Source organism: Anser anser (assembly GCF_964211835.1).
Source record: "Anser anser genome assembly, chromosome: 4".
Lineage (NCBI taxonomy): Eukaryota > Metazoa > Chordata > Aves > Anseriformes > Anatidae > Anser > Anser anser.
Genome location: NC_139724.1, coordinates 12,909,573 through 12,935,543, shown reverse-complemented (window position 1 = coordinate 12,935,543; position 25,971 = coordinate 12,909,573). Strand labels below are relative to the sequence as shown.

Here is a 25,971-nt window from a genome sequence, read left to right as displayed (position 1 = left end):
GCGTCCTAGTTTTCTAAGGAAACACAAAACTTCATAATTACATAAAACTGACTAATTCATGGTTGAAGGAACAAACCTCACAAAAAAAAGTTTTAAATGATAAACAATGGTAAACAAGTAGGAACTAACAGCATAAAGATTAGAAAGAGGAAATTATTATTCAAAGCAGTAATAGAAATGGATACAAAATATAAAATGATTTACATCACTTTGGGTCCACTATGACTTTACTTTGATTTTGAAGTATGCTTTATTCCTTAAATCAGGAGACAGCACACTTCTCCACGTAGACTGATATGGATTTTCATTAAAATTGTTATGCTTTCATATGCCCTCCTCTACAGACTGTTTATAAAAAAAGAAAACAAAACTAGTTCACAAACTTCATCATTTTAACTGTTGGATATTATGTATAGTTCGGGGCTTCACAGTATGAAAAGAACATTAAGATACTTGAAAGCATCCAGAGGAGGGCAACAAAGCTAGTAAAAGGGCTAGAAGGCTTGTCCTGTAAGGAGAGGCTGAGGACACTTGGGCTGCATAGTCTGGAGAAAAGAAAGCTTAGAGTCAACCTCATTGCTCTCTACTACTTCCTGAGGAGGGGAAGCAGAGAGGGAGGTGCCATTCTCTGCTGAAAAGCAAATTAAATTTCTAACTGCTTAGCAATAGTAATTAGTGGGGAAAAAAATCTGGCATGGAAGACAAGAAGGCCTAACTGCTGCACTGGTTAAGCTGTTTGGAAGCAGGAATGACAGACAGAAAGACTGCATGCAATGTAGTCGAGTTTCCCTTGGTGATAAAAAAGGCCTCGACATTGTCTTGCAGCAAAAGCAGGAAGTGACCACTCTAGGGTCTCCTTTATGCAGTAGAACAGTACAACAGTAGTTGTACAAGTGTTTAAAAGGAATCAGTTCATGACACCCCTTGGCAGACTCCTTGTCGAACCACTAATGGAGGTAAGACTGTCCAATTTATTATTCATTAATGTCTTTATATTTAAGAACAAAAATACGCTTATTTACCTCAGGCAGCGCGATAAGAATTCGCCAACATTATATTTGTGTTTCACAGCAGCTGCATGATGCCTTCAGCACAAAGATCACTCCAAAGTACCTCCCCAGTAGGAAGTCAGATACTCACAAAACCAGCTTTATTTACACAGGAAAATCTAGCTCTACAGTCTTACCGCGAAAGGGACTAAAAGCAGAAAGAAGCTTTAAGGAACTTCAATCAAGGTAGAACTGTCTTCGTGGCAAAGTGTGGCAATGCCTTTTTTTTTTTTAATTAAAAACTAGCTGTTCACGATGTTGGCTTAAGAATAAAAATCATTAAACTATTTGCTGAGCAAGACAGAACTACTTAAAAAGAGATCTGCCATAGCTTTTGTGAAATATAAAGTGTCTTTCATGAGGTGTCACTCATTTACCAAGAAGTAATCATGCCTGTACATTTTAAAAAGCTTTTTTTTTTTTGACCTGACAACATAACAATTCACTTGCTGACACTGTGAAATGAACAGCTCAGAATGGAGAGGGCAGTCTACAGACTGGGTCACAGCTGTACTTACAAGCAGAAACCAGAGGAAGCCCTGTTAGATATTGATCCAAATCAGTCAAATTAAACCATAAAACAAGACCATTATCTAATAAAAGTCTTCTGGAGAACCCACAGCTGAGCTTTTAGAAGTGAAACCATTCTCAGCATTAGATAAAAAGACACCTTCATCAACTACCATGAGGAGGAGTCTCTATCTGAGCCCAGATAATTCTGGGAACTCACATAGGTAGTGGGATCATGCACACCCATGGGTGTGCACCATCTAGCTTATCTGAGCCAGCTCTGGTGGAATTGAAAGCTCAGGAAAGGCCCCACACCTTGGTAATCTTCCTCTGGTGACCAGGTGCCAGTTCTAGCTCAGCCTTCCTAAGCAGCTCCCAGACTTTTCTGACTGCTGGGAAAGCATCACCACCTCAAGGTGGGACAAGGCCCCCAAAGGATAGTTGCACTCAAAGAGTTACAGTCAATGGCTCAACATCCAGGTAGAGACCAGTGATGAGTGGAGTTCCTCAGGGGACAGTGAAACCACAGACTTGTTATCCTTGCCCACGAAAGAGAGGTTGGAACTAGATGATCCTTAAGGGTTTCTTCCAGCCCAGGGTATTTTATGAAGACATATGAAGGCAGAAAGGACTGAAGCCTAGCAACACTGTAAGAGGTGATATGAGCATGAGCTTTAAAGTATGAACATGCTTTAAAACAAACCATCCCACAGCCCCTAGATGCACAACCCTAAGAGTTATCTGGATTGCCCCCCAGGTAGTTTTAAGTTTATGTTTTAAAATGGATAGCAAGGCTAAGAGACAAGTTTGGTTTCAGGACTCCTCAAACACAGCAAGGTAACAACAAGCAGAGAGATTATGTTTACTTTAGGATGTTTATTTCCCTCGATTTTAGCCTAGTTTTGTTATATTTAAACAAGCCTAATCACAGGTTGAATGCAGATGCATAGAAAATTAACATCACAGACCACAGAAGATGCAAAACGCACTCCATATCAACACTGTATTCAGATTTGCTTCAAGTGTTCAGCATTATAGCAAAACTGCCAGAAAAACAACAACAACAAAATACCATTATTTACTATTATCTCACAGAGGTGCAACTGACATCGCTCGTGACTTGGCTCTGGCCAGTGGCAGGTCCCTTTGAAGCCAGCTGAAACTGGCCCTTATCTAACATGGGGCAGCCTCTGGACTCCTTCCACACACACACACTTGGCATTTACAATACAAGTTGGTAGTTATCATTTTTGTCAGAAATGGCACTATTCCATCCTGGTTATCTCTGCTTTTGAGCCAGGACAATACACTGGAGGCCAAAGACAATAAACACCAGGAATTAGGTGTGACATAAGTTTTCAGTCACGTGAGAAGAAACACCACATTTCAAGGTTGACCACAGAGTAACAGTTCTCCAAGCCCACAAAGTTACTGAAAACCTCAATACCTTCAGAGCATATGATACTATTTTTGAGTTTGCTACTTGTCCTTTTATGCTCTGGTACAATTATGCATCTACAGAGGAGGCAGAGCACCTGGATTTTCAATCTTGTGGGGTAGAAACACAAAATTCAAAGTATATTATTGAACATTCACCTAAAGGCTAAGCCTCCCCAGTCTATGTGAACTAAATCCTTTTCCCCTCTTCCCCCAGCCCCTCAGTTCCTTACCTCTTTTCCAAAGCTGACTACAGTATCTCTGAAGAGCAGGCAGCCTGTAAGCCTGCACGTACAGAACAACCTCTAGTTATCAAATAGATTACTACAGATCATATAGGCAACAGTAACTTCTCTCAGCAGCCAGACCATGAGATTTCTCTCTCTGTGAGAAATTCAAGGACACTTGTGACAAAGTCCAGTGCATTTTAACATCTACGAAGGATAACAAGCACTGACAGCACTCACAGTTAAAAATAAATAAATAAGATTTGAAAGGAAATATATTTTAAGTATAGTTAGAACATTAAAAGCTAGGCCATCTTGCGCCTCTTGAAGGAAGAAGATACTGAAAAGTCACTGCCCCTGCCTCAGCTAACACCCTCACCTCACACACTAACATTAAAAGCAGCATTTTTGTGATACTTTACCTTCTGCTTCTCAAGGTGGGCAGAGGCTACAACACCCTACTCACCAGACTGCAGCCACCTCCTAGAAGATATGCACAATTCCTCAAACCATGGTGTGAGCAAAATGAAAACAACCTCTTGCATCCCCTAAGTAAGAGAGGTGCAGATGCAGTCCCCCCAGCCTCAAGAACACAAGGTCTTCAGCCACTCTCCTTGAACGTGGGGTCCCTAAGATCACTGACTCCCACAGCCATATGCTTTCTGGCAGGTGAACATCATTTACCATCATTGTGATAAGTGTTGCTCACTCTATAGATGAGCTTGCTTCCACAGCTGCACCATCTCTGTTCCCTCTCCTGCCTGGGCTCTGGGCCCATGGCCCCCACCTGTGTCCTGAGGGCAGGCTTCACAGCTTCTTCCTTCAGGTAACTGCCAGCTTTGACCCAAGAAAAATGTTGTGTCCTCCCTTCCCTGGTATCACAGTTATTGAAGGACGAAAATGCGATGAGAGTAATACAGCAGACAAGCCTCCCAGGCAGAGAGTGCTCTGCCACATGCCAGTGGAAAATAAATAAATAAATAAATAAATAAATAAAGTGAAAGTTCTCTGTGGGTTTTTCTACTTCACTGTGCTCTGAACTAAACAGAGCTCTTAAAATGCCTTAATGTGTGGCAATAAAGTCAGTGGGTTTGGCAGCTTCAGCCACGAGTTTTTCCTCTGAAATGGCTAAGATGTAAAGTACAAGCTCCAGGGGAAAAATTTTTGTTCATTTGATTTTGACATAGCTCACATTTAGTGTAAACTTCTGCGGAATAAGACCTTTCCATACTTTCTCCCTGTGGGTGCATGCCGAACATAGCACTCCCTAGACAGCTTTCCTAACCCTTTCTTGACATCTTAAAGAAATGTTTCCTAACGTTTGATAACTGGCTGGACATTGGAGGACTTCTCCCATTTCGTGATATGGGTCTTTTTTGCACAAGCTGCTCATCTCTTGTGATAACTTACATGAAAGAATTTACTACCATTATAATCATTTCCTACTTGAGGGCTATAAATCAGATGTGCTCTCATAGTAAAGATCGCCTTTTTCAACCTCTTTTCATTCATGCTTGAATATCACTAGACTGTAAGAAGAGTTTGTGTGTGGCTTTTAGGCAGCAAGTACATTTAGCAGCAAGTAGATATCAACATATTGTGCTTTAATATGTAAAGTTGTTCAGGCGCTGCAATAGTAAAGTGATTTATAAGATGAAAAATTATTATAAATAAACTCTAGCGAATACACACCATGGATTTATCCGTAATGGGTATCCGTAAGGGGTAATGAGAGACTGTCTCCTACAGCTATAGAATATATAGAATATAGTTCTTTTAAGAGGAAAACATGATTTCTATTATAGCCCATCTAGTGCAACTGAAACCTGAACTCTGGTATCCTATCAGAGAATCAAACAAAAACTGTCCTTATTTGCAAATCCATCATTCCTGTGACTTCACAGGGAACAGGACTGCTACAGAATGAGATCATGCTAACAAATTATATTGAGTCATTTAACATCCAAATGTAATTCTCTGAAGAACAGATTCCACCCAGACAGTGTATTTATATGTCCTTTCATTCAAAATGCCTTTGGAGGTCAGTGTATTCAATACACTCAAAAGTGAAAAGCCCATTTACAAGAAGAATATTCAAATATTAAATACCCATAGTGCTAAGGAAGTGCCTGGATCGAGGGTTTAACTTTAGATCTGCCTCTGGTTAGAAAGCCATTACTCTGAAAGAGTAGAAAAATAACTGACCTACAGTGAAAGCAAGTAGTCTTGGGAAATACATTTCAAAGAGCCCAAGGACACAAATTATCAACATAAAACAGACAAAAAAAAACAAACAAACAAAACAAACAAAAGTGCTTTCAAGTGTATCAGTCAGAACAGTCTTAGAAAATTTGTGGGGTTTTTTGTTTGGTTGTTTTATTATTATTATTATTATTATTATCATCATCATTTTTAATGAATCGCCTCTCTTTTCTATCTCTACAGGTTACCTTATTGCACTGGAAAGCAAACCTTTAAAATTTCCAAAATAGAAGATAAACCACCATGCCTGCCATTAGTTAGAGCTTCTGTCAATGTAAACTGCAATTGTGGTTGAATTCAAAGCAAAAGAGAAAAGTAACCTTAGGATTGTTAGTACGAAAACTCAGCTGAAACTCACCTCTCTTTAGCAGGAATGCACCTAATGAAACTCTGCCAGCATCTGAGCTATAGATCAGTTGATTCACCTAACTTTATAGTGACTTTTAATTGTTGAGTAGCAAACCCCATTTCTTTCATGCTTCATGGTTGATGTTAGTAGCTGGAGAAAAATGTGGCCAGAGATGGTGGCTTTGTTTCAGCATAGCACAGCAGCTACCTGATCACCAGCTTGTATTAGACTATCTCCTGGCTGTCTTTTTTGCCTGTTCTAACCCCAAACAAGATCTCTTGATGTTATTATAAGGTAAATATATGACAGCAATGACATGAGCAATACCAAAGGCAGTTACAAATCCAAAATTTACCCCATATCTTTGTAGGATGTTTATTTATTCAGTGTCCATTCTGCACTCTGACAGCTGTCCTTTCATTTGCCTCCATTAAAGTTTTACTCCCTTGACAGCAACGTTCCCTGTACCAGGCGATGTAACTGCTTAGGCTGAAGAGTAAGCAGTAAATGGACCTAAAATCAGAGGGTTGCAGAAAAACCTAAGGGGAAAAAAGCAGAAAAATCTAAGGGGGTTACATACTGCCAGAAGGAGTTGACACTTCACTACAGAGGCATAGATACTGAAGCTGGAGTCCTCTTAAAGAGTTTTTTAAAAGGGTCTAAACAGCTATCCAAGTGAGTGACACGCCCTCGACCCCACCAGAGACAGTGTCAATACTCACAAAAATGTCTCCTTCATTCTCTACAGAGATAGTTAGAGGTGATGCTAATGTGTCTGTGTAGACCACCAGTGTCCAAGAGTGCAACAGAGTAGATTGTGCTACTCCTTCAATTTACTGTCTTCCACAGTGACAAACAGCCCTGTCTCAGCAAGAAGACAGTAGACAGCCAACAGAATTCCTCCACCTAAGCAGCATGAGGGATTAGATCTCTCCAAGGCTGCCTACTGCAGAGCAGCAGACCAAAATAGGCTAGGCAACAGGGTAGTCCACGTCTCATGTCATGTAGCTTATTGCAGTGCAATTCAAAATTAGCTATCCTTTGGCAGTGAGCAGGGTGGATTTTTATTCTTTCAGAAGGTTTTCATATCATACCAAACATTTTAATCTTACATAATAACAGACAACAGGAGTTTGTCTGATTGCTCAATTTTGAGTACATGGCTATTTTTAGACTTACAATAATACTATATAGATGTCTGCTTAAGTGCTGAATTGAAAATGCCATCACTGTTGACTACTAGCCCCCAGCGTGGGTTCCACATATTCTAATTGTGGAGCAGAGGTATTGCACAGGAAAGGACACTGCTACCTCCCTTTTTCTTTCCCTCTGTAAAGAAACCATCTCTACCTCTTACATATTTCCTCTCTAAAATGAGATTATATCTCTTCTTCCTTCTTCTCATATGCTAGGAGAAACAAGCAGGCTGCATTCAACCAGCATCAGTACATGGATTGCATTGTAAGCTCCTTTGGATACAGAACATCACATTCCAGTTTGCCCAGATGTTGTCAATGAGCAAATGTTTACATACCGTTTAAAAGTCACACGTGATATGCCTAGCAATGCTTTTCCCAGCTTTCTCAACAAGTACTACTCTGTAAAAAAGTGTGAAAATGTCACACATTAAAACTGATTTTAATCCTGATGCACGCTCGCTCTTTCCCTAGCATTTTGGTTTTCAAAACAAGCTTCTTTTTTACAAAAACATTTTGGGACATGTAACTCAAGGTCAAGATTAGAGAGTGCCATAAAAATCATCTAGTGTGACCAGATCAGAAGAGAGCACATACAGGTTCACATCTTGCATAAGCACAGAGTTGTCTCAGACAGACCCAGCTGCAGGGTGTAAACCCTTACAAAGTTAATTCTCCATGCAGTGCTTGGAAAAATACACACATTTGTTTCTGCTGAAAAACAAAGGGGAAGAAAATAAAGGAACACAACACAAGCATCAACCAAAAGTGAAAATAGCATTTTGCCTAAATAGGAAAGTCATCAAGCTATGATTTTGTGACTCTTTTAAACTGTGTGAAAGAGCCTTTTAAAGACATATTCTTAAGATTACAAAGTTTATTCTCCACGAAGTACCTGCTGGAAGGAAAATGCAGTGCCTTTAAAAACGATATACATCCACATGACACCAGCAAATGTATTTTTACTGAAAACTATTTTTGGTCAGATCACAATTTCCCATTCATTACGTTAAGCTTTCAATCTTAGTCATGGGCAACAGCTAAAATACCTCACTGTCCTGTTCATTTTCAAAGGGCATCCATCAGTTGTGCCTTTCCAAATGAGAAAAGCAGGGTCAAGAATGAGTCTGGCAATCTAGACCCATGTCTCTTTCTGGAATTAACGACCCATTTATCCAGTAGAACTATTAAGGAGATAACCAAAGTACTTCATGTATCAGCAAGAAGAGCAAAGGTCACTGATTTTATTTTTTATTCCAGTTGGAGGCATTTTCTACATCCTTGTCCTGGTTTTGGCTAGTATAGAGTTAATTTTCCTCCTAGTAGCTGGTATGGTGCTGTGTTTTGGATTTAGGATGAGAACAATGCTGATATCACACTGATGTTTTAATTATTGCAGAGCAGGGCTTACACTAAGCCAAGGACTTTTCAGCTTCTCAGTCTGTCCTGCCAGCGGGCAGGCTGGGGGTGCAGCAGGATTCTATCCCTAAAACAGTGAAAAAGTTTTGATACTTTGACAGGATTGTTTTAAACTAATCTCATTCATTTGGGTAGGGAAAGCTCATACTTTCTAAGAATACTTGTGACTGGGGGTACTATGCACAACACAATTTAAAGCATAACCCATTTTTCTAGTCCATACTTCCACCAGTCATGAGAGAAGTACACTTGTTTTTCAAGAGAGCAGACACTCTGAGGTTATTAGTTTTACAGTAGCTGTGATTCCTTGATAAAGTACTGCTGTGTATAAATTAATGTAGTAATGAACAAATGAGTTATTTTCTGACACACTAAATGAAAACAAGGTCCAGATTTATGCGCTGTGCAGCGGCACTCAGGGTGATACGCACCTTTAAAAATAATTTGTTTATTTTTAATAGAAAAATGCAAAGCTGGAATAAGCCTCAGAACACTGACAACTTACAATCTATATACTGGATATGTTAGGTCCTAAAAGGATTCCCTGGAATTGGAAGCTCACTTATGTTACTTTGCATGTTATACCAGAGAAACTTATTTTACTGAAAGGAACAACAGAGCGAAATGATGGCAAATGCAAGTGTACTTGTTATCTTTCTGTTCTGATTTCAGAGCAATTCAGTTCACGTATTCTGTTTAATTGTCATAGGCAGAGGAAAAAAACAAAGATTCCCAGTAAATATATTTTTGGATAAATATTGTTTTACTTTTTTCTCCATTAATTGCTAAAAAACATACTGAAATTTCTCACCTTAATATATGCAAACCTGTTTGAATATTTTTGGATGGAGGACAGCAAATGAGCTTTCACAAATATTCAGTTGTTTTCTAGGTTAATCACTTCTGCTAGGTGATTTCATATATACAATTCCTTTAATATGTGTTTTATGCAAGCAATCAGCATGACATAAGTGGAAATTTCACAAAACCAACTTCAAAGCAAACTCTTTTGGGGGAATATTTAAGCATAGCAACCTCAATATTTGATATTTATCAATACTGTAATTATGTCAGTATAATTCCACTATTGCACATTTATAGAACCTGATCCTCAAAAAGACTGTTTACATTCTAATTAAACATCTGTAGACAAATGTATCTGCTAGAAAATAGCATCTTCTTGTGCTTCTCCATTGGAAGAACTCTGCAGAAATGATGGAAAATTAAATATTATAACATATATGCTTGCTCCCCAAGAGAAGATGATAGAAAGGTGAGCAGTGTGCATCTGTAAGAAGAGAGAAACAGCTGTGTCACTTTTTTCTGTCTTATGTAGGAGGTTGCTTTGTTCCATAATGCTTTTTATACAGAACTTCATGTAACTGTGCTCCAGATCAGCTTATCATCCTACTTCAAAACACTTAAGTTCAGGATAGAACCCATACATAAATACACTTGTTTAAGATGCCTTGAAGCATATGCATGGTGATCAGAAACACACTAAGGAAAATAGTTTGAAATGTGATCTTTTTATTTTGATGTTAGGAGTTCTCATGCTGTTTTTGCCTGCATTTAAAAGAGAAAGAAAATGCAACAGGGAGACCTTTTTTATATCTATCTATCTACCTATCATCAGTACATTTTAATATAAATTAAATTGTCGCAAAGTTGACAAGGTGACTATTATCAGGATTTAAGGCACTCTCTAAAATTTTGGAGGTTTGCTATCTTGTAGCTATGTTTTTCTGAATATGCTTACTTTTAGATGCACTGATTTTTATCTTTTTAATACAGATTTTAACAACTCTGTAGTAATTGTAATTTTGCTTTGACAGAGTCAAGATGAATGACTGCAGAAAAGGACTTTTCAACTAATTTTTCCAAAGAAATGAAGGTGCGATAAATGAATGGTAGAGATGAAACATCTATGTTTCTTGGGTTACCAAGAACAAGTACAAAAATGACTAGATGGACTCGGTGGCTCTATGAGGACATTACCAGCCCCTTTACTTTGACTCTATGCATAACTTGAGCAGCCCTTTAATGTTCAGCTGTGAAGAATGTGTTGCCATTAAGCAAGGATAACTGTGCAGTTTTGCTCCATTTTGGTATTCATTCACCTTAAACATAAGGTTCTACTCTGTAATACCATTAAAAAGAAAGGAACTGAAGATACAGAACAACCATAGATGAATTTCTGTATTGGTGATAGTGCACATATCAATTAAGAAGACGGTGTGAATTCTTTCCTGTTATTTCTTCTGAATACCATGATTGATATGCCATACATAATACTCTGAAAAACATCTTGACGTTGCAAACTGGCAGAATTTGACTTATAATCAAAGTTTGCTACAGCATCACTGAGTTTCTCCTTTTCTTATACATTCTGATATCTGTGAATGGTGTTCTACTCAGAAATCAAGGCACTCCCAATTTAAGGGGGAAATGTAACACATGCTACTGTGGTGCTGTCTCCTGAAAAGTGAAAATTAAACATAGTTGGCATTGTGGATACAGAAGAGGGAAAGACAAGACATGGTACTTAATTATAAAAGCAACTTGAGAAGGTCTTCAGAATGGAGGAAATAAGATTATATCAGCAGGCAAAACTTCACTGAATAGTGATTTACTTCACTAAAAGTCTATTCCTATTTGTGTTTTATAAGTCTAGTGAAGAAAACAAAAACAAACAAAATAAAACCAACAATGAAAATCCAACAACCCTCATATTCAGAATTTAACCTTGTTTGCAAATCAATTGCCTGTTTTCCTGCCCAAATCAGCCTAGTTATCCCCTTTATAGCATTACTTATAGCATTGTGGCTAGATTGAGAAAGGTCGTCATAGGGAGAGCTATGGTAGCAGAGCATGGAAGACAGTATTTCTGTCTGAAATAATCATGGTGACTTATATCTTCCAAATGGTTTTCATGGACTTTCTTACTTCTTACTTGGAAAATAAAACAAATCTATTTTAACAACTAGGGAAATAGATCTCATGTTAGCATGGTAATATAATAATCTTATGTTAACATGGTAATCTTATGTAACATAGTAATTTTATGTTAACATGGTCCTTCCATATCTAAACATATAACACGCTACTTACAGAAAATAATCATTTTAAAACTATATTAGTAAGAGGCACCTGTGTGGTGGTGCTACAAGGCCTTGGCACAGCAGGATCCCAGGACCTGTGTATATCGAAATCAGTAGCACTATGGCTACTATATGTAGCATAACATTTTGCTTCCATGTTCCTTTCCTTGTATGAAAGAAACCAAGATGAATGTTGGACACCTAGTCACTGTAGGAGGATCTCCTTCAAAAGCACAATATATGTCAGACATTTACTGAAAGCGGTAAGAGAAAAAAAGATATGAAGGGGCCTTTTATTCCCGCCTTAATATTTTCTGTTGCTTTCCACCTCCTGTCCTCAAGCCTTCATCTCTCTTCATCCATGTGATTGCTGAGATATGTAACACCACTTTCACACATTTCCCTTCTTTGGCTTCATTGGAAGCTATTAGTTCTTTTGACCTTTAACTGTGCAAGTCCTCAAACTGACAACAGTGAAAATTGTATTTCTTTCTTCCACTACTTACACGTAGACATTTTTTTTCTGCAGTATTTTTTATATCAAAAATGACAGTTCATCAGAAGTAAAGTGTTTTGTGAAATTATTTTTGAAATGAATATTGAAAAAAAATGTTTAGATAGGTAAAAGCATTTCATCTTGACCTTTGTGGAAAAAAACATTCTAATCCTCTATTTTGAAATTCTTTTTTATTTCTGTATTTTCTTTGCTTCGAATTTATAAAACAATAGAAAGGAAAACCTCAAAAATGAAATTTAATATTATTGATTTTTCAACCCTAATGCAATATTGAGGGATGTTTAACTTATCAGAGCATTTACATGAAAAGCTTTTGTTCTTCCACAGAAGACATTTCAAAGTTATGAAACTCAGCTAAAGATACGGCTCCTGCACAATTTTAATGAACAGAAAAAAAATACATGTGTGTTATAGCAGTAAAAGATTTCATGAAGTGTGCTATAATTCTGTTAGCTAAAAACTGATGCCTATTTAAAACTGCATTTGGCAGTAGTGAAACAGTTCATACTGTATCTCACTCATAGATGATGGTTTATGAATATACCAGTTTTAAGACTTTAGGAGTTTTAAGCACTTAAGGTATAAGTTTGCTGGCTTCTCTTCTCCGAGAAACAGTCTATGATCAGCAGCTGATTTCAGAAGGGCTGCCACACAGCAATATAATTGTAGTTCCTTAGTGAAATATTGTTATTTATAATATTATTATCATTAATGACATCGGACTAATTCCAACAAATGCTTACATGCTTAAACATATAATTAATATTCTATAAAAAATTCACCTTCCTCTAAGTTTTGAGGGGAAGAAAAAAAAAAAAAAAGGAATCACTGATTAGCAACATAGATACAAAAAATCTAAGCTTATGCATAATACTGTAACAGCCTATGTAATGTTCTTCAGCTCGAATATTGGGTTTTAGATATGTGGGTGTAAGTAACATTTGAAGAGCATAGGACTGTACTATGAAGGATGACAAAACCTACCTAACAGAAAACTAGATGTTCAAGAAAATACTACTAATTTGGGACAAGCAAATATGTCTTATAGTTGGATACATAGAAAACAAGTACTGAGAAAGAGCAAACTCTTTTCCTGCATCTGGTGTGGAGAATTCAAAAATCTGTCAATGCAAAATTATTACTGTGTTCAAAACTGGCATTCAAATTTTAAAAGGGACCACCAAATTTAATCAAAAAGACCACCTGAGGGTGCTGAGGTATCAGGTGGATGTGACTGATGAGCTGCTTTCCATCATCTATTAGTGGTCACGGTCAACTGGAGAGGTCCCAGGTGAATAGAGACTCACTAATGTAATGCCCATCTATAAGGAGGACACAGGGAACTACAGGCTTGTCAGTTTGACTTCAGTGCCAGGAAAGGTGATGGGACAGGTCATCTTGATTACAATCATGCAATGTATGTGGGACAACCAGGGGATCAGGCCCAGTCCCCATAGGTTCATGAAAGGCAAGTCCTGCCTGACCAATGTCATCTCCTTCTGTGACCGGGTGACCCGCCTGGTGGATGAGGGAGAGGCTGTTGATGTAGTCTGCTTAGACTTCAGCAAGGCCTTTGACACGGTCTCTCACAGTATCCTCTTGGAGAAGCTGGCAGCCCATGGCTTAGACAGGTACACTCTTTGCTGGGTTAAAACCTGGCTGGACAGCTGGGCCTAGAGAGTGGTGATGAACGGAGTGAAATCCAGCTGGCGACCAGTCACAAGTGGTGTTCCCCAGGGGTTGGTGTTGGGGCCTGGCCTCTTTAATATCTTTATTGATGACTTGGATGAGGGAACTGAGTGCACCCTCAGTAAGTCTGCAGACAATACCAAGTCAGGGGGAAGTGTCCATCTGCTGGAGGGTAGGAAGGCCCTGCAGAGGGAGACTCAACATGGCTAAGTGCTGGGTCCTGCACTTTGGCCACAACAACCCCATGCAGTGCTACAGGCTCGGAGCAGAGTGGCTGGAAAGCTGTGCAGAGGAAAAGGATCTGGGGGTGTTGGTCGATGCTTGCCTGAACATGAGCCAGCAGTGTGCCCAGATAGCCAAGAAAGCCAATAGCATCCTGGTTTGTGTCAGGAATAGTCCAGCCAGCAGGAGCAGGGAGGTGATCGTCCCCCTGTACTCTGCTCTGGTGAGGCCGCACCTCAAGCACTGCGTTCAGCTTTGGGCTCCTCACTACAAGAAGGACATCGAGGCCCTGGAGCATGTCCAGAGAAGGGCTACGAAGCTGGTGAAGGGCCTGTAACACAAGTCCTGTGAGGAGTGGCTGAGGGAGCTGGGGTTGTTTGGTCTGGGGAAGAGGAGGCTCAGGGGAGACCTCATTGCTCTCTACAGCTACCGGAAAGGAAGGGAAGTTGTGGGGAGCTGGGGGTCGGCCTCTTATCACAAATAACTAGTGATAGGACTAGAGGGAATGGCCTCAAGTTGTGCCAGGGAAGGTTTAGGTTGGAAATGAGGAGACATTTCTTCTCAAAGTGTTTAGACATTTGAATGTGTTGCTCAGTGAGGTGGTGGAGGGCTTAAGGAAAGGTTAAATGTGGTGCTTAGGGACATGGTTTAATGGGTGATATTGGTGGTTGGGTGATGGTTGGACCACATGATCTTGGATGTCTTTTCCAATCTTAATGATTCTATGGTTCATTAGGAGGAATAGTTCTTAAATTAACAAGTGCAGAAAGAAAGGTCCATGTTCTTTGGAATGCAGAATGCAAGCAACAACTACATATATTTAAGATGAAAGGCTGATATGTGCAAACTTGATACAGGTATTGGAGTGATGATTGAAATGCTTAGGCTTTTATGCTTGTTATATCCATGCTACTGGTCCTTCAAAATGTTTTCATTGTTATTAAATGCTCCTGTTACTTTTTTATCAAGTTGAAAGCACCAGCAAACTAGGAAAAAAAGTTGGGAGCAGAAAGTTCTGTTTTATATTGTTACAGTAACTGAAGTTTAATACTAACCAGATTTACCAGAAACTTGTGAAATGTTGTACTTGGCAAACTTATATTAAACAAATTTCTAACTTGTATAATTATAGTCTCTTAAATAAGGTCATTCAAATATCATGAATAATGCAAATCTCATTCATATTCACCAAGGACTTTACTCATAATCATGCTCATCAATCTGGACAATTTGCTTTTGGGGGCAGAAGAACAGGGGTTTATCCAAGACTTCTTTGAAGCATTTTACCTTCTGCAGTTCAAAGAAAATAAGGACGACAGTGTGTGAGGGCTGATTTTATTTGTGTTCCTCACTGCAGTTTTACAGCAGGACTTGCTCTTTTTGTCTATTACCTCAGCTCCTCTTGGTGGCTCCTACTCTCAAGGAAGTCTGCCTTACTTCCCTTCTCGTAGAATCAGTTTTCTACTTCATTCTTCCCATTTTTTCATTCTTACTCCTCTTTCACTCTTCCCCTTCTTTCCACTTTGTGCTTCTCACTATCTTTCTAACCCCTACTCTCTTATGCATTTCTCATTTAATCTTTTAGATAATTTAATCATTAATAAGAAGTTGTAAAAAATAAAAAAAATCTAACAGATTCAGTTACTTCAGCGAGCATCCAGAATATGCCAGTTAATTTTGCAACCTGCTCGTGTACTGTATGTGACACCCTTGGCCCAGGTAGGATTTATCCAGTGAGAATGAAAGGCCCAATAAGACTGACAGCAGAACAAACAACTTGGCTTTCCTCAAAGATTCTACTGATGCTCCCCTAGTTTAAAAAAAAAAAAAAAAAGTGGGAGACTTTGACACAAGTCTCCCAGAAGTAAATATACTGATGGGACACGAGATAAAGCAGTTGACATGCTTAATAGAAAATACTGATGGAAATTGTCACAGGCTATAGACATAGGACATCTTGTGACATGGATAGCATTTAACACCTAACACAATTCCAGTCTTTGAGCATTCATCCACTTTAAGTCTGAAATACTTCAGCAGAAAAATGGCAAATCTCTCAAACTAAATAAGAATTTGATAAAATTCAGCACTGCCTAATTATCTGATGAAAAATTACAGCTGCAACTGATGATGCTCCTCAACAGGCTTCTGAGACTCCCTATTATCACAGAAGTCAGTAGTTGAGGCCGAGACAATAGGCCTAATTCATAACCACAGTCTATTATTTAGGATAAAGCTTTCCTCTCTAAAGCAAAGATAATGACAAGTGCATTTAGCCATGAAGAAGGCAGACAGCCTGCATAAAGAGTCCTCTTGGTCCAATTTATTTTTAAGAAAGAATAAGATCTGCACTTTTAAATCAATTATTAAAATGAAATTACCACTAGAGAAAGAAACAGAATGAAATTCTTGTCCAAATGAAGCCAGTGGCCATTCAGATAAATAGGACCAGAATTAATCTCCATAACCTCATTTTCTATTTATAGCATGGAAAACCAGCTTTCACCAAGCTAGCAACATCTGGCTATTCCAACCATGCTGTTTACTGTCATTCCATCACTCTCCTAACAGCAGATGAGCTTTTTTCACCTTCAAAGGCCTCTGCCTATGGTAAGATCATTTTATTTCCTCCCGCTACCTGAATCCTAATTTACAGTTAGCAATTTGAGTACAATTGACGGATCCATAACATAGTGCTCTGCCAAACAGAAGTACATCAAGTGTTCTTGTCATAAAAATATTAGTGCGCATTTTCTGAATGCATTATCTACATTTAAGAAATCTCAGACATACTTCCTCTCAGATAACAGTGCTGGATTTTGCTGTGTGAAAGGGGAAAGGGGAAGGAGAAGCAAGGGAGCCTATAACTTAGCTTTATATGAGAAGTGGGTTTACATGGCAAGGTTTTGGTAGTGGGGGCTTCAGGAGTGGATTCTCTGTGAAGAATCCAGGAGCTGCCCCATGTTAGATAAGGGCCAGTTTCAGCCAGCTTCAAAGGGACCTGCTGCTGGCCAGGGTTGAGTCAATAAGCGATGTTGTTTGCACCTCTGTGGGAACAGATTTAAGAAAAGGAAAAATCAAAATTAAAAAAATGCTCCACAATAGCAGCTGGGAGAATGAGTGAGAACCAGCCCTGTAGATCCCAAGGTCAGTGCAGCAGGAGGGAGGAGGTGCTCCAGGCAGGCAGCAGCAGTTCCCCTGCAGCCTGTGGGGAGGCCCCTGGTGGAGCAGGCTGTCCCCCTGCAGCCCATGGGTCCCACACGGAGCAGATCTCCACGCTGCAGCCCGTGGAGGAGCCCCCGGTGGAGCAGGTGGAGGTGGCCTGGAGGAGGCTGCGGCCCATGGAGAGCCCCCGCAGGAGCAGGCCCCGGGCCGGAGCTGCAGCCCGTGGAGAGGAGCCCACGCAGGAGCAGGGGTCTGGGGGGAGCTGCCGCCCGTGGGGGACCCGTGCTGGAGCAGTTTGCTCCTGGGGGATGGACCCCGTGGTACGGAGCTGTGTGGGAGCAGTTCTTGAAGAGCTGCTGCCTCTGGGCAGCCCATGCAGGATCAGTTCGGAAAGGATGGCATCCTGTGGGAGGGACCCCATGTGGAGCAGGGGCAGAGAGTGACTGTGAAGGAGCAGTAGAGACAAAGTGCTATATAGACTGACCGAAACCCCCATTTCCCTGCTCCCCTGTGCTGCCTGGGGGGAGACGGTGGAAGGGGAGAAGGTGTTTTTAGTTTGTTTTCTTTGTTTCCCACTTCTCTAGCTTGTTAGTAATAGGCAGCATATTTCTCTAATCTCCCTATGCTGAGTCTGTTCTGCCCATGATGATAATTGCTGAGTGATCTCCCTGTCCTTATCTCAACCCTTGAGCCCTTTTCATCATATTTTCTCCCCCTTTCCCTTTGAGGAGGGGGAGTGAGAGAGTGGTTGTGGTGGAGCCTGGCTGCCCACCTGAGTAAAGCCACCATAATATATTCTCAATTTTCAAGTTAAGGAGACAAGTGGCCACTTTCTTTCAAACCTCCCATTATAAATGGATTGATCTTAAAAGCTTGATCTTAAGCTTAGGTTTGAGTCAGGTGACCATTGGACATGTGGACACAGCCTGTAAACAGCACATTATTGAAGAGATTTTACCAGCTCAGAGGCACAACCATCCTGAAGGGAGACTTTTTTGTGTGGTTGAGACATGATGATGACAGGGACCTCACAGGGCTACACCAAATCCTGCACCAGGTGTATACAAATCAATTCAAGGAATAATATTTTGTCTAAGTGAACCAAAAGTATAAGTAAAGATTGTTATCTTCAATTGCTTGCCTGGGAGTAAAGTTCTTTCACAAAAGAAGAAGAACCTAAGTGTGTTTTCCACATCCCACTCCTTGCACTTGCAGCAAGAACAGCTGTGGGCTGGGCTAAAAATAAGGTTGTTTTTATATAGCATCTTTCACCCTGATGGTCTTTCCCCAGTGTCTCACATTTCAAGAGCTGTCACTCATGTTAGCCTAGCTCAGCTTTGCCAGTTTTTCCTTGCCTTTTTTTCTTTTCTTTTCTTTTTTTTTGTTTTGTTTTGTTTTAATTTGTTTGTGGTTTTATTTGGTTAGGTTTTGTTTTTCCTTTGGAAAGTGACTGATGTGGAAAACTGAACCCATCAGGATGAAGTATCAGTGTGCCAATTAGATTCTAGGAAAAATTAGTTATAGTCTTCAGCATTTGAAGGACTCTGCATAATTTTTATTTTTGTGTACTGCCCAACAGTGTTTTTGTTGTACACTGACTTCCTATTTGGCTTTGAAAAGAATGAGAGTTTAGGGCAGTGCTGCCAAATCACCTTATACCGTGCAGTACAGGGATCATGTACCTCAAATCTCATCTCTTTAGGTAGAAACAGGATGTCCGTTCAGCCCTTGCTAGTCTACATCATAATTAAGTTTTGAAAGGGAGAAATTAAGAGCATCTTCCACTAGGTCCCTCTAGTAAAATCAGAGGCATATAAAAAGTACCTCAAAGATTTTTATTTTTAACTCGATAACACTCTCAGGCATATAAGACATTACCTACAATACAGTCACCAAAATTATCAGTGAGATATTAATGAATGCTCCATACCCTCCACAGTGGAAAAAACTGCACATCTCGCATTTAAAATAAATGTCTCTGCTTGCATCTACTTACAGATTATTAAAATTTTTGTACTTGTTTCTTGCTTGCAGCTTATATTGATCTTCCTTGTCTACATTTCACTTATAGAAAATCAATGGCAGTCAGCGCATTATGATCAATATTGTAGCAATTTCCCCAATTTCCCTTTAAGCTTGCAATATATAACAAAACCATACTTTCTATTAATAATCCTTGTATACATGCAGTTATTCAATATTTAAAACTTACCCTGTAAATTCAATATAGTGACTTACTGCAGTTTATGGCCTGTACAGAAACAAACCCTTTAAAAAATCAATCAGCTCTTTCAAAATCCATTAAAAAGTAGTATGTAATATAAAACCTTCATTTTAAGTGCCTTAGTCGGGCAATACTGGAATATTGTCTTTCATTATATTAAACTTTGGAAGGACACACCTGTAAAATAAAACAGTCATGAAGAGATTTCTATCAACATCTAGGTCAAGCAGGTGGTGTATGCACAGTCTGCCAGAGATGGACAGCACAGCTCTCCCACATGCACTCAGGAATTTCAAGGCTTCATGATGCCACTGATGGAAAAAGTGTTGGTAGCCAGGAAAGAGCATTGGTTAAATTTTCTAAAACTCTGTGATTTATTTTTCTCACTAATTTGGGCTTTATTCAGGAACTGATGTGGGTTGTTTCATTTTGGCTCTAAGCTGTATTTTTGAGATTTTGGTTTCCAAAAGCATGTCTTTTTCATTGTAAATCAAGTTTTGTTTTGTTTTGTTTTTTTATTGAAGTATTGAAAATCTTTTTGTGCAGGTTGAATAGAACTTTCCAGATCAATACACATTTTCTTTTGTCATTGTTCTTTCACTTCAGTCCAAGTCCCCCCAGAATAGCTGTTTCAGTTCAAGTAAAACTTATTCTTCCCTCCTAGATTTTTTTTTAATTTTTCTACTGAACCAAAAAAAAAAAAAAAAACCATTGTTCATTAAGCTTGTCTCTGCATTTCTACACTTCCACCTTCTCTTAATGCCCCCAGTACATTTACTTATCATCCTGTCTCCTGTGTGGGCTCTGCATCAGCTATAGCATGTGAAGGATATATGTGTTCACCTTTTTCCCTAAGGTCAAGAAAAAGAGGTGGTTTCAAGGGCAGGTTTACAATGTTGTTGCCCTTTGTGAAAAATATAGCCATTTAATCTCCCTAATAGTGGCTCTAATTTAGGATGCAAATATTCAATTAATCTGGAATACACAGTGGGCTTCACAGTTGAGTGAAATAATGTGAATGAAGTATTTGGCCCGGGACCACAATTTATATTCTCTCCTCTTCACAAAAGCAGTGTTTTGCTATGAGTTATGTTTTATTCAAACACTTGGGTGCCAAAGTCCTGGGGATTTGGGATATTTAATTACATCAAGTCTACACCCCAGTTGCATGCACAATGGTGACAACTCACAGGCCACCTTTTCTATTTTCCCAGCATTGCTAGTGTACTATCCCCCCATTGCTCTCCTGGAAAAGAGGACATACATATACTTCCATACTTTCCTACATGGAAGGGCAGTTTTGAGGAATGTCTATTTACAAAGTACCTAGAAGACTGTATCTCAAAGTCATTCTTTTGCATGGGTAACACTGTTAAATCTGCTCCAGATTTTGTGTGAGCTGTGAATAAATTTTCTATACAACTTGCAACTCTGTAGTCCCTTTGTGATGGGTAGGGCATTTTCCTTTCCCTCCCTAGCTCATTTATGCTAATGATAGATTTTCTAAATTCTGCCCATCATCTGGAGATTGCCCAAAGGGCACAGTGGAGACAACTTACTTCAGCTTTAATACAAAAAAAGCAACCTATCAACTGGAGTAACTCATTCAACTCGCCTCCATCCTTGACCCTGCCACAGTGAAAGCCCTTGCAAAATATACGTCTTTAGTGGGAAGGGATTCTTGGATGAGTCTGCTATTTTAGGAGCCTTTTGCCCAACTGAATGGGGAAGCAACTGGGATACCAGGTTGTACACCTCACTGCTTCCTGATATGAGTTAAATGGATATCTTATCTTACAGCAGCTGCTCAGATTAGGTAGTCCCTTTTTCCAAACAAAGGAAGGAAATATCTGAGGAGTTCTCAGCCAGAAGATCATTCTGCCTGGCTGGAGAACAAAACCAAAAAGCTGGCTGTAAAGCTCTGGAACAAGCACATTCAGGTTAATGGTAATTGCTAAATATCTCATTCTAGGGTATCTACTATCTTAATGTCCTTCCATCTCCAGTAACTGAAAAAATATACCTTATTCTTTTAGAAGACACGTGTTTTCAAAGAGTACTTTCTTCATAGTATTGTGTTTTGAGTTCATATTTTTTTCCTTAAAAAAAAAAATGTTTTCCCCAAATACTAGGAAGAAGTAGGAAATGCATATTCTTTTCCAGACAGATAAATATGAGGGATCTATGTGACACTGAGTGATTCATAAGAACGAAAGTGACAGTGCTACAAACACAAAACAGTATCCTACAAGAGCAAAATAATAGCAGAGGAGATATTTTTCCTGGTTGAATAAATGACATTCTTTCATGAAGCCAATTTCACAAATGTCTTTGTCACTAAAATCCACTTCAAAACTACTTCAGTTGCAGCACTAAGTTCAACTTTTATAAAACTTGTCATAGATTTAGGGTTCAAATCCGTGACCTTGTCAGAGTAGGATCTGCAACTTCTTATTGTATGTTAAGTTCTCAAAGCTGACCTAATCATTGCTTGTAAAGCATTTACACTGTAGTTCCTCACATCTCCCCAAACATTAGTAACTCCTCTTGTCGCTTAAAAACAAAAAAAAAATCCAGACAAATGGTTTGCATTTTGAAGCAATACTATAACAAGAAAATGTGTGTATAAAGAAAGCTGAGGAGAAAATCCATTTCAACAATAAAACATATTTCATTTTCAAGTTCCTGAGATATTTTTAAAAACAAAGAGCAGAACAAATAGGCAAGGAAACATGAAAGATATGTTGACAGAGTTACAGTAAACATTCAGTAGGATATTTAAAGTTAAGATGATGCTCACATTATGCCTCTAGTAATGGCGTCCATTAAGGATTCCTTGGGCAGGTTTTCATTTCATCTTGAAAGCTAAAGATCGCTATAATCTTAATTTAACATGCTGTCTCTGGTTGTAATACCTACTCAGAATGTGAGAAGTCTTATATGGTTAGTGCTCTTTTTATTTGGCATTGCATCAAACAGTTCAACAGACAACACAAGCTTGCTCTCCAAGCTTGCAAAAACAATCACACACAAGGCAAAAATGTCATATTTTATCCACTGCCCCCCAGCCTTCTCATGTATTTGTGTATTAGACTATGGGAAAGAAACACAATGCCCAGGTCCATCTGGCTTGTTTCCCTAAGACTGCGTCTCTAGTTCCTGCAGAATGCCAGTCATCTCAGGAAGTGGCAAGGTTGAGGTAGTTGTCTTCTTTGGGTACTCTGGAATGGCATTGCAGAGAAGCTGCTCTCTCGCTTTATTTGCAACAGAAGCAGCCTAAGGAGACTTCCCAGCTGCCTTAAACAAATATGTCAATTATTTGAAGTATGGCCACATTAACACTCCCCATTTATGAGACAAGGTTATACAGCCATAAAGTACATTTCTCTAACACATATTTTCAGAAGATCTGGTTGTTGTCTTCAATATGGAGCCATTTGATACCTGCCATGCATTATGCAAGAAAAAATGAAATTACCATTAGTTGACACATGCTGTTTCTGAAACTTCTGAAACTGAAAGATTTATTGGTTCAGCTTTTGCCATATTCACAATTCCATTCTTTTCCAAACCACACCATAAGTTTGAGAAACCCTCAGTACTGCTGTTTTTTTGTACAAGTATTTTTACACTTAGAAGTTGCTTATTTTCATTGAGCTCTTCATTTTATTTACCATTATTATCCTTAAAATTCAGCCCCGATGAGAACTGCTAGAGGGGTTACCCACGCTTCTCATCTTTCACTGTTCTTTTAAATCTTCCTAGACTCTCCAGAGAACTGAGAACAGGAGCTTAATTCAGGTACACTCAATTGCCCCTGCAAGCAGCTCTGTCCATGGTTAGAAGAGGGTGATTCCCTGTCTGTGGACCTCAGTTATATGGTAGAGTTAAGTACAGGGAATACCCCTCAGACTTGCTATGGAACAGAGCTTTTCTTGTATTTACAGCATAATTTTGGTCCTGTAGTCCCAGGTAGCAGCTATTTTAAAAGGATTTAAAAGCATGTGATTTGTATGGTACATTCCCTCTCTTTTCAACTGTTTATACGCATTTTGTGTGTTTTGCTCTCTTTATAAAAATCTGGTGTGCATGTGCAGTATGAATATGAAGCCGCTAAAAATGTGTCAGGGTAAAATTGTATATAATATTTAACCAGTCTTCAAGAGCAAGGGAGAAAAATTCTGAAGTGTTTGGAGTTTAAGAACAAAATAAAAAGAACATTTTTTATTTCCCAGTTTACCATGAATTTTCAATGTCTGAGATGGTGGTTTGAGGTACATTACCTGATGTTTTAATAATACATGCAGTCTGCAAGCTAGTGCTCACTATTGTTTAGCTTGGTTATTCCTGACATTTTACCCTAAGGCTCACCTTCTCCTTGGGAACCAACCAATAACCTCCCTATTTGAAAGACAGAAACTAATATCTAAAAATATACAAAAGTTATTAAATAAGAGGATTTTTTGAGTTGCAACTGACTTGCTACAAATTCCAGCAGTGGGTCAAAGGGTGGGAGAAGGGGAGATGGCATGTAGTATCTGTGCAGTAAAGCATTACGTTCAGATTGAAGAGCACTCTGTCACTAAGGACAGTGTGTCTGCCTATTAGTGCATGCTCCTGACAGCATCTCACAGCACACTCCTGACTTCTGATGGAGCTATGAATTTTAAATCTTCCCCTAAATTGATCATATACAGTGAGCTCTTCACAGGTAGTGATTTACAGGTAGTTCTACAAAGATGTGCTACCTTGCAGTGTGCCTTGATAGAAGAGCAAAAAAGAAGAGGAACTTTGAAAGCCACCGTTGACATCACATGGAAAATAAGGAGGTGATTGGTGACAGCCAACATGGCTTCACTAAAGGCAGATCATGCCTGACAAACCTGGTGGCCTTTTATGATGGGACTATAGCACTGGTGGATAGGGGGAAGAGCAACAGACACCATCTACCTGGACTTCTGTAAAGCATCTGACACTGTCCCCCATTTGACACTGTGCAAGGTGCTGTCGTCCGTCCCCCCGCCCCGCTCAAAGCAGGACCAACAAGATCACAGCAAACAGAGCCACATTTGCTCCAGATCTTTCCCAAATCCCAGACACACAGTATTCCCCACATCCCTATGGGAATTTTGTTGTTGCTGTTGCTTTTAAGTCACTCTCTTGGTCTCTTGGAGAGAATCTGCAGCATACCATTTCAGCCCATCCAAACCACAATCCAGATAGGGAAGGCTTTGGGAAAGGATTACCTCCCAGTTGGTGTAATATGCACCATCACCCATACACACATATCAAACTGATTCATCTATCCTGGGAAAGGGATGAACACCACGAAGCCCATGAAAACAATATGTATGTGTCCAGGCATATAGATTTCATTTTCCCTATGACTTATGAGGTATCTACAATTTAAGCCTTTTTAGCTCGTCCTTCCTTCTTGCACTCCCCAGTAAGATGCTTTCCAGGGATAAGAAAAATCTGTTTTTCACCAGATCTCTTTTGTCATTCTGTTATTCACAAGGAACATGTTTCAGGGACTTCACTTGCTTCCCTCATTTAATTAAGGTCATCTTAATTAACTCTAGTGTCTAGTTCAGCTACTGTAGGTGTCTCCTCCAATTTAGATTTAGATTTCATCCAAAATTTCGGAATCATTCCAGAGAAATGTTGTTAAAGAGGAAAATTACCAGAATTGTATAACCTAACTCACGGCAAATATATTGCAGTGGCCTATCTGCATGTATGCAGAATAGTGAGTGAGTCTATATTAGTATTTAGTTTTAACTAAAATTGTAGCCTCTCATAATTTCCTTCTGCCTTGCCCTGAAAAGCCCCATAAGGCGTAGGTTATACCTAAATATAACAGAAATAAAAAACTACTATTACAAAACCTATTTGCCCATTGTGAACTATTAGGAACTATTTGTCTTGTCCTGTACTAGCACCCTAGCACCCATCCAGATCATGCTCATTGTAAACCATCAACCCATTCTCAAGATGCACACTTCTAGCTTTAAAATGAGAACAACCTTAAAATTGATATAGGAAAGCAAGCTATCATTTAAGCATCATTCATTTTCTGATGTGTATATTTATGCAAGAGATAGATCCAACATCCCACTTTTCAGCACTCTATGCATCTGGTATTATGAAACAAATTTTAGAGCTTTTAGACACTAAATATCTAGAAAGATTTTTAAAAGGCTACACTTAAGAACATAAACAGGCTCAGTAGAAAGTGCATTTGAACAGGGGCCAAGAATTTTAATATATTTTCAAGTTCTGTTATTAGACTAGAACGTGATGCATGACCTCAGACAACCATTTTGTTTCCTTTTTCCTTCAGGTAAGGATGCGTGAATAATGCTTTGCAGTACAGAGTACTTGAGAGTACAGAGTACAGAGGTTCCCACACTTTTTGCCTCACATGTGAGGGTCCAAAAGCGTTCATTAGCTGAAGAGCACAGTAACCAAAGCCTAGGGAACTGCAGAGATACTAGTCTCTAGAGTGAACTGCAAGCTTCCTGAGTTTATTGCATGTATGGAACAAAGGAAATTCTGAAGCAATTTTGCACCGTTCTCAAATTCCATTAACTTCACTAAATTC

At 39.2% G+C, this 25,971-nt stretch overlaps 1 long non-coding RNA gene across 2 annotated transcripts in view; it reads right to left on the bottom strand.

Annotated features, from left to right (window-relative positions):
• LOC310899696 overlaps positions 1–3,860 on the bottom strand; it is a 61,716-nt gene extending 57,856 nt beyond the window's left edge. The window contains exon 1 of one of the 2 annotated variants that reach the window (XR_014584548.1): positions 3,646–3,860. This is a non-coding gene — a long non-coding RNA (uncharacterized lncRNA). The remainder of the gene's footprint in view (positions 1–3,645) is intronic. The other variant, XR_014584549.1, reaches the window with a different exon arrangement.
• Positions 3,861–25,971: the final 22,111 nt, after the last annotated feature.